The sequence below is a fragment of the Mesoplodon densirostris genome, chromosome 2 (genome assembly GCF_025265405.1).
Source record: "Mesoplodon densirostris isolate mMesDen1 chromosome 2, mMesDen1 primary haplotype, whole genome shotgun sequence".
NCBI classification, from domain to species: domain Eukaryota; kingdom Metazoa; phylum Chordata; class Mammalia; order Artiodactyla; family Ziphiidae; genus Mesoplodon; species Mesoplodon densirostris.
The window spans coordinates 147,948,990-147,963,098 of NC_082662.1; the positions used below are offsets into that span (position 1 = coordinate 147,948,990).

A 14,109-nucleotide genomic window follows, 5' to 3' on the forward strand; every position below is an offset into this window, starting at 1 on the left:
TCTCAGTGCTCCTGGGTGCCTCTCATTCTCCATATAGCTTCTCACACTCCAGGGCCTCTCCAAGTTGCTTGGGCTTATTACATTAGTGGTGCCACAGGAGTCAAACTTCTCAAGTGGTAGCTGGCTACCTCCGGAGCATTTTAAGAGAAAGCAAAAGTATACCATGCTGTAAGGCTTCCAATTACTTAGCTTCAAAAGTCCCAGAGCATCATTCCTCTGCATTCTATTGGTCAATCAAGTCTCTCAATCCAGCACAGTTTCAAGGGGAGGAAGGGAATAGATTCTACTTTTCCATGGGGGAATGACATAAAAAAAAGATTCCACTGTATGATGGGGGAATGGTATCAGGAGGGAAAAAATTAATGGCAGCTATCTGGAAACAAACTATCACAAAGACTATTCTTTGTATGGTACATGAATTAACTGTTCCAAGACTTTGGGGGCCATAGTCTCTCAGTATATATTGAACAGTTTACATGGCTTCAAAATGGGTGAACTCCTTGGGGGAGGGTGTGTCTAGGGGCTCAATTCCCCTTTATTTTGAAAAACATAAAAATTCACTTTGCAAGGATGTAAATGGAAGCAAAAATATTTCAAATAAACTTAAATCACTGTAGCAACTTCAGCATAATTGGTTTTTGTTCATTACACTTTCATTAATAAAATATGTTCTTGAAATTATATTATCAGGTGGTAATCATTTCATTAACAAAGCATAACTAATTCTGAAGTTGACTCCTTAAACTACTTATTAAAACTATTAATGTTTGAACACAAAATTTCATCATTAACACCTGCTAAATGTCTGATGTTAAATACTAGGAGTTTCCCAATATTATTCTGCCTGATATCTATGTCATGAATAGTGAAAGTTGTTCTATTTTTAAGAAATCAGCGGAGGAGAAAAAAAGGAAAAAAAATGAAATACAAATAAGTATTTTCCCTTACTTTTTAAACTGTAGCATCAAGAGTTCCTGAAACATAATTACAACTTAATCTACATCTAAAAATTCTTGACAAGTTTAAACAATTTTAATTCCCCAGGAAAAGAGTATTTAATGGCTGGAAAAGATCAGAGGGCGCAGCACTGGAAGAAGTGCTGGAGCCTGGAAACCGGAAGAACTCTGAAGAGGCCAGATTTTTGGTTTGATACTTCCTGTCTTGGGCTACATGTACCATGATGAGCCTGAAGGACAGTCCCCAAATAAGCTTCTGTTGTGAAGCAGAAGGGGATAATATGTGTAACATGCATTGCAGAGGCCTGGCTTCTAACAGTAGAAGCCAGGCCTCTGCAACACATGTTACACATATTATTACATTTTAAAGCTGCAGTTTCCTAAGTTTGTATTATCCGCATTTCACTGGTAAGAAAACAGGCTTATTGAATTTGAGTCACTTGCCCAAGCTGGCATGGCTAAATGTGGTCTGAGGTCTGTTGCTCTCCATTTACTCTGCTGTTTACAGCATACATGAATAATCATGATTATCTCAACTCATCACCCCCATCTGTGAAGACAAATGGTTACAATGTAATTTTATAAACAGATGGGGAAACTAAGGCTCAGCCAGATTTTTACTTTTCATGCAGGAAAAAAAAAATGTCAGAGTGACCTGCACAAAACAAAACTAGAAAACAGAGATGGCAGGACTCAAACATGTTTCTATTGCCACCTCTTTCCGCAACACTGAGGCTCACAAGAGTCGACTCCTGTTCCCTGGTTTCCGAACTCTACGTTATTAAATGTTAAAATTTATTCATTCATTTGTTCATGTCAACAAATATTTATCTACATTATTAAATGCTAAAATTTATTCATTCATTCGCTCATATCAACAAATATTTATTTAGTGCATAACATTTACGAGGAGGTTAAAATATTTAAGGGAGTTGAAATATTTAAGATGCCTCTCCCTAATTCTTGTCTCCAGAGAATTAAAAAGAAACTGCGCATTTCATACTTCCTTTTTTTGAAATAAACAAAACCCCAAATGCTCAAGGTAGCACCTGAATTGGTTTTCATTTTATTTTTTAATTTTTATGTCAGATCTGGGGTAAGTTGGACCAAATTTGAGGGAAAACCATTGACTTGCAGTCAGCTGAGACATGACTTAGTTAATTTTGTGGGCAAATTGCCTTTCTAAGGAAAAGTCAAGGCCTGAGCATGTCTGTGGCCAGAATGATCTCTTTGTCTCCTGGAGGGCATGGCCTTGCCTTTGCTAAAGCAAGCAACAAATTCAAGTTGAAAAAGAACTTGAGGGGAAAAGCTTTCTTTACACTTGTATGGAAGTTGATGTGGAAATGAGAGATGTAATACAATATGAAGAGTAAAAAAATACTTGGAAAAAAGGCTGTCTTATTTCTCAATCTTTTCCAAGTTTTTAGATTTTTCAGATATACCTTGAATTTTTACTTGTAAAACTAAGATACATATGACAACACTTAAATCTTAAGGCCCAGGTTACCTTTCTTTTACAGCTCTGCTTCGATTCTGAGGGGAAGTATTTGGGGTCGGGGTGCATGTTGGGGCAGAAGGTTTAACATTAATGTTTTATTAATGTTAAATGGAACTAAGATACATCTACACAATAGAAATGGTATTTTTGGAAAAAATGACATGGAAAGTGCTCATGACATAATGAAAACTAAAACATCAGAGGACAATATTACATTACAGACTGAGACCACAGACTAGAAAAAAAAGACTGCAAAGAAAAAAATAAAATACTACCTGTGTTATCTCAGGGTGGGGATGTTTACTGTGATTTTAATTTTTTCCTAGTACTTTCCTGTGTTTCTAAACTTTCTATGGGGATCATGTATTAACAGTGACTTTAATAGTCAGAAAAAAAAATGCATTAGGAAAAGTAAAGTTGTCAAGTCAAGTCTTTGGGCTTGAAACACTAGATTTCCATTATGTTCAGATCTAGTTAAAATTTGACCTCACAAATCTTGTTTATTTCACTGGTTTGTTATTCCTTTATCCCATTAATGAATTCTGTGTATTCATAGAGTATTACCCAAGAGGAGATGGAAACTGATGAGACACTTTAAGTAAAAACCCCAAAGAGAGGAAAGCAAAGAAAAGGGAGAACAAATAGTAAAATCAGAGGAATAACCAGGGCAAAGATTCAGGATTCTTGCTTTCCATTTCAGCATAAATCGCCAATTAGTTTCTCTTGAAATTCTAATTTATTCTTTCCTCACTTTCCTCTTCCTTTTCCTAATCTTCTCTTCTCCTTCCTTTCTCATATACTTCCCTTTTCTTCTCTTTCAAACCTCTGCTTTTTTGGATAATGGTAATAATTATAGCTACCTATTATGTGTACTGCAATGTAAGTGTTTAAGGGGAGGACCCGGGTTCAAATCTAGATCCTCCTGACTCCCTAACTCCATATCATGTTGCCTCCTATTGAAATCCAAAGGAAGAAACTAATGTTTGATTTTTTCCTGTTAAAGTGCAAATTGCAAAAAACGCTTGTGATGTTTCCATGTCATTTTGATTTGCATTCAAACAAAAGAAAACCAAACCCAAAGTAATCATATCTTCCAGGTTTTCCAATGTCAAAAGGCATTGCAATATGTGAAACAAAGATTCAGAAATAATCTTCACAATCAGAATACAAATACAAGCTAGAGAAGCCGAATGCATAAGCTGTTGAAAACAAAGGACTGACCATAAGCCACAGAACATTTACATTCATGTTTCTAAATAGCTCTCATTCATTATACACTTAGATATAATTCTCATCTTCAGCTGAATTTAAAATAGGAGAAATTTCCCACTTGTTAGGCTAGCAGTGTTGAATCAAAAAGCAATTTATATTTTGTTTAAAAGATAGAGGTGCTTTAAGGCTTCCCTGTACAAATGTGGCAGATTCAGCATCAACAAATCCTCCCCACTATCTTGACAATGTTTGCTTCTTCAGTAAATTGCAAACAAATTAGCAACTTTTTTTGTTATGTTAATATTTGGGCAATGATGACTGCCATTCACTGTGGATCTAATCTTTTGAAAGTCTTTCTATCAAGATTTCTGGAGAAAATATATTGTGTTAGTTATTACAAAGCTTAATTAGAGCTCAACTAATTGGCAATTCACATCTAAAGCTTGATTACATATGCCATCTGCTATTTTTGTCTAATAAGTGCTCTTTAAAAATAAGTTATGAACGTGAAATTCACATAACATAAAAAGAATCATTTTAAAGTGAACAATTTGGTGGCATTGAGCACAATCACAATGTTGTGAAACCACCACCTCTATCTAGTTCCAAAACATTTCCATCACTCCGGAGTAAAACCCCTATCCATTAAACAGTTTCTCCCCATTCCTTCCTCTCCCCAGCCTCTGTCAACCACCATTGTGTTCTATCTCTGGATTTAACTCTTCTGGATATTTCATATAAATGGAATCATACAATATGTGACCCTCTGTGTCTGATTTCTTTCACTCAGTGTTACGTATTCAAGGTTCATCCACACTATAGCATGTATCATATTTCATTCCTTTTTGTTTTCAGCTTTACTGAGGCATAATGGACAAATAAAATTGTAATATATTTAAAGGGTACAATGTGATGATTTCATATCCATATACACCGTGAAAGAATTCCTACAATCAAGTTAACATGTCCATCACCTCCATCACATTATATATTTATCTTTTTTGTGTGTGCTTGTGAGAACTCTTAAGATCTACTCTCTTAGCAAATTTCAAAATATACAGTATAGTCTAATCAACTATAGTCACCATGCTATACATTAGACCCACAGAACTTATTCACTTTATAACAAAGTTTGTACTCTTTACCGGTCTCTTCTCATTTCCCTCACCCCCACCCCCCCAACCCCTGGCAACCACCATTCTACTCTGCTTCTTTTGATTTTTTCTTTTTTTTGAATAAAAATGCTTTATTGTACAAATCCCACACAGATCCCAGGCCCGGGGCCAAGTCCACATCCCCAGCTTGGCTTTGGCTTTGAGCCTGCTCTGTGGTCCCCAGATTCTCCTGTGGAGTGCACAGGCGTCCTACAGAATGCTGTGTGTGGGGTGGGCCTCTCTGGGCTGTGGGCACTCAGGCACTGTGGCAGCCCCAATCTGAAGACAGGTGGGGTGGAGCAAAGTCCCCACCTGCCCAGGTTTAGAAGGCACATTGGGCCACATGGTTCTTCCTGCTGGGGAACGCGTGGTAGATGGTGAGAGGGAATATGACAACAGTGCTGAAAAGGGAGCCCACCTGGATGGCCAGGCCTGCCGCCAGCAGCGACAGCTCCCCACTCCCCCATCCCCCCCGTGCAGCAGGGCGCTGGCAGCCGCCTTCACGTATGAGAACATGCCCAGACACAGAATCTACAACACCACCACAAGGACCACCCCTGCAGAGGTGCCCACCACGGGTGGGCAGGGGCTCAGGATTGCCAGCACCATCAGGCAGGCCCCAAAGAGCATGCCCAGCAGAGAGAGACTGCCCAGCCCTGCCAGGGACCTGCATAGAACGCCCATGGTCAGGAAGCAGGTGAGGCGGCACTGCCCAGCACCACGGCCAAGTGGTAGGCCAGGTGTCCGTAGGGTGGGCAGAACCAGCTCTGCACAACAGGCAACCCATCCTTGGTCAGAGCGTTCGTGGTGGCCAGCAGGCCCAGCAGACAGGCACCACCGATGGGCTGCAGGGTCTGGGCTGGGGGTGATGCCTGCCATCTGGCCGGGTGGCTCCTGCAACGCCAGACCTCTTCCTCCACTCCTGGGGCTCCCATGTGCAGGCCAGGCCCTGGGCCCCTTGTGAGTACAGCTGGCGGTGACAGCAACAGCAGCAGGAGACCCTAGAAGGCGGCAGCAGGATGGGGGCCCCCTCGCCCTTGCCTGGGGCCGACTGCTGCCACAGAGTCACCACCAGCAGCAGACCCAGGGTGTCCAGCGCCACAAGCACAGAGAGGTAGGAGGGGAGACTCCAACCCTCGGGGAGGTCTTTTACCACCCCCAGGCAGCCACCCGGCTCCTGTGACGGCAGCCCATGAGCCGTGCCAAAGAGGGCTGCCAGCAGGTGGGTCAGCACCGGAAGGCCCAGCAGGGGTGCCGCCATTCAGCCCAAGGCTGGGACATCCAGGACAGGGCCAAGGTCACAGCCAGCTCCTCTGTCCTCACCTAGGGCCAAAGAAGATGCTTCAGGCTCTTCTGGGGACAGAAGACCCCGTCAAGCATCACCACACGGCAAGGCCGTCAGGCAGGGGAGCAGGAAGGCGCCACAGCCCCAGGCGAGGATGATGAAAGAGGGAGGTGGCCTTCGGGTCCGACCTCCCGACACCACCACCACACTCACCCTCACATCACGGAACAAAGACTCCGGGACAGGATCTGCTCTCAAGCGCCACGCAGAGTTCCGCGGCTTCTGTGAGAACCGTGACCGCCGGGCCGAGTGGGGCCTGGGGGCGCCGCTGCGGCGAGCACCGCCCCTCGCTGCGTCAGGCGGCTGCGCAGAGCGGTCCAGGGCGCCCGCCCGCTCGCCTGGGTCCCTGCTCCCTGTCAGGCGACCGTGCTCCCTGACCCGGCAGCACGCCTGCTCGCCGAGCTTCGAGGACCCCGCCTCTCGCCCAGGGTCGCGGCTCCGTCCCAGAACAGGTGGGGCCGGAAAGCGCAGCCAAGCCGGTGTGAGGACTCCAATTTGCCGTCCTGGACTCAGGGAAGCCCTGGGCCTGCACGCCCCCGGCATGGTCCAGCGCCCATGTGAGTTTGAGATATATATATTTTTTGTTTGTTTGTTTGTTTGTTTGTTTTAAAAGATTCCACTTTTGAGTGATATCATGGCTTGTCAAAATTTAATTGAGCAGGTATCTGTGGGTTTATTTCTGGGGTCTCGTATTCTACTGTTCTGTTCCATCCATCTGTGTATCTGGTTTTATGCTAATTGCATCCTGTTTTGCCCTGTGATGCCTCCAGCATTGTTCTTTTTCAAGATGATTTTGTCCATTTGGGGTATTTTGCGGTTCCATACCAATTTTAGAATTGTTTTTTCTATTTCTGTGGAAAAAGCTATTGGAATTTTGCTAAGGATTGAATTGAACCTGTAGATCACTTTGAGTAGTATGGACATTTTAACAGCATTAATTCTTCCTATCCATGAGCACTAAATATCTTTCAATTTATTTGTGTCTTCTTCAGTTTCTTTCATCAGTGTTTTATGGTTTTCAGTGTACAGATCTTTTGCTTCCTTGGTTAAATTTATTCCCAAGTATTTTATTTTATTTTTGATGCTATTGTAAATGAGATTGTTTTCTGAATTTCCTTCCCATAGTTTGTTGTTAATATATAAAAAATGCGACTGAGTTTTGTATATTGATTTTCTACCCTACCACTTCACTGAATTTATTAGTTTCAAACAGTTTTTTTTTTTTCCTTTGGTGGAGACTTTATGGTTTTCCATATATGATATCATTCCATCTGCAAACAGGAACAATTTTACTTCTTCCTATTTGATTTGGATGCCTTTTAATTCTTTTTCTTGCCTAATTGCTCTTTTGGGCTCCTTGGACGATCCCAGGCAGCACCTAGATGCTAGCTAACCAGGTGCCAGAACTTCAGACAGCAGCTAGTGACATATGCAGTCAAATTTCTCCCAGAAAAAAACTGTGAGATGGGCGTTTTTGTCTGCTTCCTCTGTGCTGAGCCTGGGGAGATAGCCATGGGGAGTGCCAGCACACCCATTTAAGAACTGCTCTGTGTGCTATAGATCCTGGGACTATAGCAAGCTCCATTGGCTCTCAGAGGTAAATGATTTGTGGGCCCTTGGGTGGCAGCCTTAAAAGTTGGAGTGCTATATGAGTAGTCCAAACGCTTCAATTCTTAGGAAGAAGCTGGAATCACTCCTGATTGTAAGGGGCTGTGCTGGAGGTGGGGTTTATGGTGAAAGTGTGTTTTAGCCTGTCCCACCTGCTTCGATGTGGATACTTTTTCAGTCACCTGAAGTGTAGGGGTTACTCAACTAGTTTCTTGATTTCTCTCAGAGGGAACTGCTCTGAGTGTAGCTACTCATTTGGTCTGTGGAAGGAGGGAAATTCAGGATTGTCCTATGTCTCCATCTTGGTGATATCATTCCAAAATTATCCCTTCATTCCTTTTTATGGCTAAATAATATTTTATTGCATGGTTCTACCAAGTTTTGTTTATTTATTCATTCATTGATGGACATTTGGGCTGATTCCACCTTTTGGCTATTGTGAATAGTGCTGCTCTAATAAGTGTTTTTAAAAATTGTTCTTATCAAAGCTGTGTAGGCACATAGTTTTCAGAGTCAAATAGTTTCACAAGGCCTCTTATGAAAAGTAGCAGTTCCCTGAACAATCTTCCTTTGCTGCTGAGTTTCTTTGCTCCCTAAAGGTTGGTGGGAATAGGAACTACTCAGAGCCATGTGTGATCTTTGGAAATTGTTCTGCTCCTTTTTGTTAGTTCTTTCCTTGGCCTTTCACACATGTGCCAACCAGTGCTCTGCCTGCAAGGCCTCCAGGGCTCAGGTGCTCTCTCTCCACGTGGTGCCTCCTCTCCTGTTCTTGGCCCTGCAAATTCTAACCATCTAGGCCTCCCCCAACTCAGTCTCTGTCTCCTCAACTTTGGGCTCTGTTTAGTGTCCCCCTGCCCTCCAGCTCCCTGCTTGCAGCCTGGAAATTGCCTGAGTCTGGTCCCTCTGTATGGCTTGTAGATACTGTGGGAGGTGACGAAGGTACATGCTCTTAAATATTAAAACCTTTCTGTATCTTCTGACATGTCAAATTATCATTTGGGAATAAAACATAGAATTTATATCCTCCTAAGAGTATATTAAATGTCAATCTTAAGTGGAAGAGTTAAGGAAGCACCTGTTAGCATTATAAAACCTTTTAAATCGTCTTACCCTCTCCTTGTGTATGTGCAAGAATTATTACAAGATAAAATAGAAAGGTACATCACAAATGATTTTGCAAGAACTGGATATAGTTAACACTTTAGCCAATGCTTTTCCTAATGAAATCTGTTACATTCTAACTTTCTAACTATGGAATTAATCCATTGCTAATTGAGTTACCCTGAGACTGTTTTGCTTGAAGGAGAGTTATGAACTGCTAGAGAGACACAATTTTGCATATCAATTTGTAGCAACTCAGCTGTTATTGACCTTTGACTAGTTCTGGTCCCTGAATTAAACATAAAGATAACTTGTGACTCATCTGGATTTTAAATTTTGGATGCTTCTAGCAGCAAATTTTAAAATAAACATTGCATTTTAATATGCTTATTTTTCTGAAGTGGGTGAATCAAACATTTCAGATTTTAGAACCCATAATTCATTTCTCTATGTTTTTCAAACAGAAAAATGAGCAGAGGAAAAATCCCCGTTTTTATTATTTTAGCTCTGTATTATCTGACATTATGTTCAGTGAGATCATTTTGAAAAGGTTAAGTGACTTGGAGATTTACAAGATGTTCTTAGTTTCATGTCCTATTCAGTTCTTCTCCCAGGAGAGGATGTGGATGACACTGCCCATGCTAGCCATCTGTATTTCTGACCTGTGGAACTATTTAAGTAAAGCTGTACTGAAGAAAAGGGGAAAGAATAATAAAGATAAATAATATGTATCTAGAGTTATGGCAAACACAGAAAAAAATATGATGTGATTCCTGTATATGTGGTGTTTTTAGTAAGATATTATATAAATCAGAGCAACATAAACATTAGAGAACAATACAAAATAATATATAATTAAGAGCCCAAGCATGTGGTGCAAATTGTAAACCCTAGAAAGATTCAGAGAAAGGAGACATTGGTGTGGGTTTAGAGGAACTGAGACAGACAGTAGAACGTTCTGGGAGTTTATCATTGAAGAGAAGTTAGAATTCGTTCAGAAACCAGGAAGAAGGAGGGGATGCTCTTTAGTTGGAGCAGCACCCAGCAAAGATGAGGAGGCAACAAAAAGATTCTTGCCTAATGGGAACCTGCTGGATGAAAATCTGATAGGAGAAGATCCATAATACAGGAAGAAAGTTGAAGAAAACGCTTTCATGATGATGGAACCATTAACCCACCAAAAAAGCTGTTTGTTTTGGCAACAATTTTTTCCTAACTGCAAATTTTATAAAATATATCTGAGGTAGGGGGTGAGAACAATTAATGCAACAGTGCTGGTGGACTGCATCCTGGCTCAGGCCCTCACTGGCTATGTGAACTTGAGAAGGTTCATTAATTTGTTGAGCTTCAGAGGTCCCTGTAGCCTGCCCTCTTTCTGCTTATCTTGCTTTACTTCCTCCTATTTTTAAACATACACGTATCAAGTTGATTTCTGCCTTGGCCCATAAACTTCTATCTTCATATCTTTTATCTAGGTTAAACTTTTTAATTAAAAAAAATGTCCTCCCTGTTTATAACATCTTGATGAAGCCTGGAGGCCTTTGCAGGTTACATGGTCCTCTCTGAGCTCCCGCTTCTCTGGACTCTTTTTTTTTTTTTTGGTACGCAGGCCTCTCACTGTTGTGGCCTCTCCCGTTGTGGACCACAGGCTCCAGACGTGCAGGCTCAGTGGCCATGGCTCATGGGCCCAGCCGCTCCACGGCACGGGATCTTCCCGGACCAGGGCACGAACCCGTGTCCCCTGCATCAGCAGGCAGACTCTCAACCACTGCGCCACCAGGGAAGCCCTGGACTCTTATTTTGAATCTGTAGCACGCCCCATTCAATCCTTACTCATAAACTCCCTCATATTATGTGTATTTTGGGGTGTGTGTTTCTGTGTCTCACACTTGGTTACACATTTTTTATAGCCATGACTTGGATATAATATTGAACCCATAGGAGATGCTCATTGTGAATGTGTCAGTTAATAGGTTGATATTCTGAATTTTTGTTTACTTACTTTGACATTCTTAAAGATTGTTTACTAAAGTATACTTTTTTAAAAACATCTTTATTGGAGTATAATTGCTTTACAATGATGTGTTAGTTTCTGCTTTATAACAAAGTGAATCAGCTACGCATATACATATATCCCCATATCTCCTCCCTCTTGCGTCTCCTTCCCACCATCCCTATCCCACACCTCTAGGTGGTCACAAAGCACGAGCTGACCTCCCTGTGCTATGCAGCTGCTTCCCACTAGCTATCGATTTCACATTTGGTAGTGTATATAACTCCATGCCACTCTCTCACTTTGTCCCAGCTTACCCTTCCCTCTCCCCGGGTCCTCAAGTCCATTCTCTACGTCTGTGTCTTTATTCCTGTCCTGCCCATAGGTTCTTCAGAAACATTTTATTTTTTTTTAAGATTCCATGTATATGTGTTAGCATATGGTATTTATTTTTCTCGTTTGCACTTACTTCACTCTGTATGACAGTCTCTAGGCCCATCCACCTCACTACAAATAGCTCACTTTTGTTTCTTTTTATGGCTGAGTAATATTCCATTGTATATATGTGCTACATTTTCTTTATCCATTCATCTGTTGTGGACACTTAGGTTGCTTCCATGTCCTGGCTATTGTAAATAGAGCTGCAATGAACATGTGGTACATGACTCTTTGAATTATGGTTTCCTCAGGGTATATGCCCAGTAGTGGGATTGCTGGGTCGTATCGTAGTTCTATTTTTAGTTTTTTAAGGAACCTCCATACTGTTCTCCTTAGTGGCTGTATCAATTTACATTCCCACCAACAGTGCAAGAGAGTTCCCTTTTCTGCACACTCTCTCCAGCACTTATTGTTTGTAGATTTTTTGATGATGGCCATTCTGACTGGTGTGACATGATATCTCATTGTAGTTTTGATTTGCATTTCTCTAATGATTAATGACGTTGAGCATTCTGTCATGTGTTTGTTGGTAATCTGTATATCTTCTTTGGAGAAAATGTCTGTTTGGGTCTTCTGCCCATTTTTGGATTGGGTTATTTGTTTTTTTGATATTGAGCTGCATGAGCTGCTTGTATATTTTGGAGATTAATCCTTTGTCATTTGCTTCATTTGCAAATAATTTCTCCCATTCCGAGGGTTGTCTTTTCGTTTTGTTTATGGTTTCCTTTCCTGGCAAAGGCTTTTAAGTTTCATTAGGTCCCATTTGTTTGTTTTTATTTCCATTTCTCTAGGAGGTGGATCAAAAAGGATCTTGCTGTGATTTATGTCATAGAATGTTCTGCCTATGTTTTCCTCTAAGAGTTTTACAGTTTCTAGCCTTACATTTAGGTCTTTAATCCATTTTGAGTTTATTTTTGTGTATGTTGTGAGGGAGTGTTCTAATTGCATTCTTTTACATGTAGCTGTCCAGTTTTCCCAGCACCACTTATTGAAGAGGTTGTCTTTTCTCCATTATATATTCTTGCCTCCTTTATCAAAGATAAGGTTACCATATGTGCGTGGGTTTATCTCTGAGCTTTCTATCCTGTTCCATTGATCTATATTTCTGTTTTTGTGCCAGTATCATACTGTCTTGATTACTGTAGCTTTGTAGTATAGTCTGAAGTCCGGGAGCCTGATCTTCCAGCTCCGTTTTTCTTTCTCAAGATTGCTTTGGCTATTCAGGGTCTTTTGTGTTTCCATACAAATTGTGAATTTTTTTGTTCTAGTTCTGTGAAAAATGCCAGTGGTAGTTTGATAGGGATTGCATTGAATCTGTAGATTGCTTTGGGTAGTATAGTCATTTTCACAATGTTGATTCTTCCAACCCAAGAACATGGTGTATCTCTCCATCTATTTGTATCATCTTTAATTTCTTTCATCAGTGTCTTATAATTTTCTGCATACAGGTCTTTTGTCTCCTTAGGTAGCTTTATTCCTAGGTATTTTATTCTTTTTGTTGCAATGGTAAATGGCAGTGTTTTCTTAATTTCACTTTCAGATTTTTCATCATTAGTGCATAGGAATGAAAGAGATTTCTGTGCATTAATTTTGTATCCTGCTACTTTACCAAATTCATCAGTTAGCTCTAGTAGTTTTCTGGTAGCATCTTTAGGATTCTCTATGTATAGTATCATGTCATCTGCAAACAGTGACAGCTTTACTTCTTCTTTTCCAATTTGCATTCCTTTTACTTCTTTTTTTTCTCTGATTGTTGTGGCTAAAACTTCCAAACTATATTGAATAATAGTGGTGAGAGTGGACAACCTTGTCTTGTTCCTGATCTTAGAGGAAATGGTTTCAGTTTTTCACCATTGAGAATGATGTTTGCTGTGGGTTTGTCATATATGGCCTTTATTATGTTGAGGTAAGTTCCCTCTATGTGTACTTTCTGGAGGGTTTTTATCATAAATGGGTGCTGAATTCTTTCGAAAGCTTTCTCTGCATCTATTGAGATGATCATATGGTTTTTCTCCTTCAATTTGTTAATATGGTTTATCACATTGATTGATTTGCATATATTGAAGAATTCTTGCATTCCTGGGATAAACCCCACTTCATCAAAGTATATGATCCTTTTAATGTGCTGTTGGATTCTGTTTGCTAGGATTTTGTTGAGGATTTTTGCATCTATGTTCATCAGTGATATTGGCCTGTAGTTTTCTTTCTTTGTGACATCTTTGTCTGGTTTTGATATCAGGGTGATGGTGTCCTCGTCGAATGAGTTTGGGAGTGTTCTTCCCTCTGCTATACTTTGGAAGAGTTTGAGAAGGATAGGTGTTAGCTCTTCTCTAAATGTTTGATAGAATTCGCCTGTGAAGCCATCTGGTCCTGGGCTTTTGTTTATTGGAGGATTTTTAATCACAGTTTCAATTTCAGTGCTTGTGATTGGTCTGTTCATATTTTCTGTTTCTTCTTTGTTCAGTCTCGGAAGGTTGTGCATTCCTAAGAATATGTCCATTTCTTCCATGTTGTCCATTTTATTGGCATAGAGTTGCTTGCAGTAATCTCTCAGGATCCTTTGTATTTCTGCAGTGTCAGTTGTTACTTCTCCTTTTTCATTTCTAATTCTATTGATTTGAGTCTTCTCCCTGTTTTTTCTTGATGAGTCTGGCTAATGATTTATCAATTTTGTTTATCTTCTCAAAGAACCAGCTTATCTTTCCTTCATTTCTTTTTCATTTATTTCTGATCTGATCTTTATGATTTCTTTCCTTCTGCTAACTTTGAGGTTTTTTGTTCTTCTTTCTCTAATTGCTTTAGGT

General features: G+C 40.6%; 1 pseudogene; it reads right to left on the bottom strand.

The window, feature by feature from the left end:
* Nucleotides 1-1,032: 1,032 nt before the first annotated feature.
* On the bottom strand, nt 1,033-6,081 carry LOC132476510 (solute carrier family 52, riboflavin transporter, member 1-like; annotated as a pseudogene).
* Nucleotides 6,082-14,109: the final 8,028 nt, after the last annotated feature.